Genomic DNA, 4,593 nt, shown 5'->3' with positions numbered 1-4,593 from the left:
GAGCCGCAGCCAGGCGTGGAGTGATGGGGCGCTGGAAGAATGTCTACAAGTGAGGAGGGAAAACACGGATTTTTATGTGGGAAGCCACCGCACACCAGCACTGTCATGAGCGTGCACCAAGGCACGCGGAGGCCGAGGCACCTGAGCGCTGGCAGGGCTGGGCTGGGCCCCGAGTGTTTGTGTGGAGGTGGCGGTGGCTCGGAGCAATCTGACCTGGTAGCCTCCAAGGCAGTGTTTTCATCTGTGCACCGGCCCCTCCTGCAGATCCTGAACCCCGCCGTGCAGGTCATGGCATTTTTATAGATAACATTAAAAAGATTGGCCAATCATGAGCATTTTAATTCTGCTCTCCCCTCTCGGAAGGCTGGCTTATTCACCTAATCTTCCAGTATCCATATCTTAGATATGAATGTGTGTATGGACTGGGGGAGAAGAGTTGATGAAAAGTTAGAGACTGAAAATAAGGCAGGATAGTTAGATGTTAGAAAAATTTTTGCCAAGTGGGACAAGGGAAACTGGCACAGATGGTTAGACAACTGGGGCCTAGCTCAGCAAGGTACAGCCAGCTGGTAAACCACACGATCACTGGAGAGCAAATGCTTACACATCTGCTCCCTAACCGAGAGTAGCTAGCTTAGATCACCTGGTCAGGGAGATGGGTAAGAAAACCCGAGTAGTGCCATTAGTGCAGCCATGCTGGAGGACAGATAAAGTCAGGGGAATAAACAACAAACTTAGACCCAAACAAACCCAAGACAGAGGCAGAGCTGGCCAGAACACGGCCGTGGTCTTTCTATGCACTCATTTTGGTACAACATAACAAAGAGCAAACCAACATAACAGAAGCTGGCGACTGTTCTGCTGAAACCCGCCCAGGAGGCCTCCCGGAGGACTGACTCCCTCACACCAGAGAGAGCTAAAAGCTTCAAGGCAAAAGGCCCAGCATGCACTCCAGAGCACGCCACACCTTTCCTCCTTAGGTGTGCACCTCTGCTCTCTTTCTCCTAAACTCTAAGGGCCCCAGAAGACTTGCTCCAGGGACCAGCGGGCAGCGGCAGCTCACTCCGAGCTCACCCCTGAGCCTGTCCCCAGGGGCCCCTTTTCTCTGACTTCCCAGAGAGCAGACAGCAGCCCCGCCTACGCTCCCATTGCTTCTCCTATTCTAGGCCCTTCTTTTGTTTCACTATTGCCAGCTTTAATAAACCTGTTTTCAAAACCACCTGGACTTGTGAAATCTTTCCTGCACAAAGTCAAGAACCCACACACCACCGGCCAGCCCGAGGCAGACCTGCTCCAGGCCCAGCCCTTTCTGGCGACAATAATTCAGAAGAGAAGATGTAATGGATAAAGATGAGGCGCGAGGGGCTCCAATGGAAGGGCCCGGAGAAGAGCAGGCCCCACAGCGGTGTGTGCGGGCTTGGACTTGGAGGTGTGGGGGGCTTGGACTTGGAGGTGTGGGGCGGGCTTGGGCTTAGAGGTGTGGGGCGGGCTTGGGCTTAGAGGTGTGGGGCGGGCTTGGGCTTAGAGGTGTGGGGCGGGCTTGGGCTTGGAGGTGTGGGGCGGGCTTGGACTTGGAGGTGTGGGGGTCTTGGACTTGGAGGTGTGGGGGTCTTGGACTTGGAGGTGTGGGGGGCTTGGACTTGGAGGTGTGGGGGTCTTGGACTTGGAGGTGTGGGGGGCTTGGACTTGGAGGTGTGGGGGGCTTGGACTTGGAGGTGTGGGGCGGGCTTGGACTTGGAGGTGTGGGGGGCTTGGACTTGGAGGTGTGGGGCGGGCTTGGACTTGGAGGTGGAGAGGCAGGTCTGCGGAAGGAAGCGAGGGTGTGGAGTGGAGACAAAGCATGTTCAGGTGCAGGGAAGTCATTTGAAGGGGTTTCTGCAGGCACCTTCCATTGTCTCCTCGTACGCATAACACCAACAGCAACTGCTACCAATTACTGAGTGCTTTTTAGGTGCAGGCCTCCGAGCTGAGCACCTTACACACTTAGCCTGTATTATCTTAATATCCCCAACAATTCTATGAGGTGGTGACTATTAAAACCCCATCTCACAGATGAGGAGACTGAGGCTCAGAGAGGTAAGTACACTGCTAATATATGTTAAATGTGTGAGAAGAAATTAGAACCATCCTATCTCAGGGCTCTGTTTTTAGATACTTCACACACACACACACACACTCCAGCTACCTGGCCCTGGAGGAGCCAGGAGACCTGAGTTTGTTCTGGTTGCTTTGATTTCTCAGGATGACACTCTGGGTGAGTCTGGTACAGTGGTAGGACTGATTTGGCGCCTCCCATTTTGAGGACACAGAGCCCAGGTTATAGCACCCTCATGGGCTGCTTTGTTCTGTACACTGTGCTCCGCAGGGCCAGCTTTCGAGCCTGAAACGTGAGTTTCCTCTGGGAGTTTGTTGCTACTGAGAGGTTAGTCCTCTTACCTCTACAAGGACCTTAGGGCCAAACTGGGGCAGAAGATGGATGAAGACTGTAGACCCTGCCGTCCACGGTTCAAACAGGGTCACCATGGCAGCCACAACGCAGCCTGCATCTGACAGGCACCAGGAGACATCACGGGCCCTCGGCTGCGGTACCTCCCTGCTGACTCCAAAATGCAGTGGCCCCGGCTTTGTGACCACGGAGGATGCGATCAGGGGCTGGGGAGCCTGGTTCTCAGAGAGCACCCACCCGGCTCACGCGGGTCCGTGGCTTTTTGGGGCTCCAGACACTCCCAGAGGCTACCCAGCTACGTCGGAAGCATTTCTCTACCTGACTCTATGGTTACAGGGCAGCGAAGAGCCAGGGAAATTCCAGGGCAGAGGAGTAGGGAGACTAAGACAAGGAAGTTAAAACAGGCCCTGGCCGGCCCGCAGACTGAAGGGTCCTGGGTTTGATTCCAGTCAAGGGCATGTACCTAGGTTGCGGGCTCGATCACCCGCCCTGGGAAAAGGGAAAAAAGAGCAGTTTTAATTAATTATTTATTTTTCACTCCCTGAACAGAGAAGCCGGCAGTCTTGAGCTTGGCAAGATAAAATTGCCAGGTGCTTCTCATGAATTCTGGGACGGCCTCAACAAAGTGAAAAGGGAGCTTGAGAATTAACCCTATGCCAAGATATTCAGGAGGGGAACTTTGAAACCTATAGACAGGAGGGTATACAATGCTTCGAACCCCCACCCAACTGGCTCTTCAGATTAGGTGAGAGCCCATTGGTGTACATTATGTGGGGTAGACTTGCTTCTCTAATACATTTGCTTGCTTTAACTGCTTTAATCAATGGGCTTTATCACAACACAATCAGGGTCTCTTGTTTAAGCTCATTTCTATGAGAAGACAAGAACTGGGGAGGGAAGGGACCATCCCTGCCCACTCACCCGACTCCTGCCCTCACCCCCCCTCCCCGCCCTGCTCCGGGGGCTGCCGGTGACTCACTGTGGTGGAGGGGCCGGCGGGGCCTCTGTGTACATAACTCCTGGAGCAAAACAGCTCTCCTCTAGCTGGCTGGCTGTGAGGAGCATAGCTGTCAGCAGGGAGGGGCCCAGAGAGCCGCACACTCCCCCTCACCCCCTCTCTCAGGGCTGTGGCATGCACACGGGAAATTACTAGCTAGGGACCTCTGTTCTGAGCTTCAGACCCAACCGCCCAGTGCACATCTCTGCTGAGCTGTGTCTTGGGCACCTCAAGCGCAGAGCATCCCAGTCTCGCCCGCCTCCCGGGACTCACTCTTCTCCAGCGTCTCTGGGTTTCAGCGAGCATCCACCTGACTCCCTGCTGCCGGGAACCAATTCCAGCATGTCATAATTACAAGAGTTTCACCAAAAGGTTGGTGAAGCTTGGGCAGCTCAACAAGGGTGAGCCACATATGTAGTTTACCTGTTGGTAACGGCTAAATGGCACTTCCCCCAAACCTGAATAGGACTGTTAACAGCCAGACAGCTCAGGGCATTTTATTGCCTCCTATTGGCCAAACACCTGAACAGCTGAAGGCTATTCCCCAATCTGACAAAACCCTTTGAAACCTTACCCTTTGAAGTGTATTATCTCCACCTTGCCTTAGGACAAATTGTGTTTAATAAATACCCGGGGGTCCTTAGACAAAAGAGTCTTCAGTTCCTTTAGCTGAAGATCCTCTGACCCCCAATGCCTTTCAAAATTATCTTTCGTCTTTGCACTCTTTAACCATATACGCATCAGCCCCTTTCTCCAGAATGCTGAACCCTTTGTAAGGCTGGGAAAAGAACCCCGGCATTATGATGACTCGACCTGGGGCTGGACTTCAACCCTGGAGACACTAATGGAAAGCTTCTGGAGAAAGAAGGATTTGCCTGAGCGGATGGTAAAGTTCACTGTGCATAGAGCCCATGTCAGCTTCGGAACCTCGCGGATCTGCAAGTGCGTGAGTGATACTTGGTGTTTCAGTCAGATTATATTGGGGAAAAAGTTGGTCAATAGGCAAAATTATAAAGAATTTGGAAAATCAAAAGGTGAAAGATGAAACAGAGGGCCGGAGACCATGGGATACCAGGACACAGGCTTTATTGGAGCTCACCCTGCAGGCCGCCTTCCAGAGGGGAAAAAGGGGGAGAGAGAGAGAGAGAGA

This window comes from Cnephaeus nilssonii, assembly GCF_951640355.1.
Source record: "Cnephaeus nilssonii genome assembly, chromosome: 2".
In the NCBI taxonomy this organism is placed as follows: domain Eukaryota; kingdom Metazoa; phylum Chordata; class Mammalia; order Chiroptera; family Vespertilionidae; genus Cnephaeus; species Cnephaeus nilssonii.
This window is presented reverse-complemented; position numbering follows the sequence as displayed.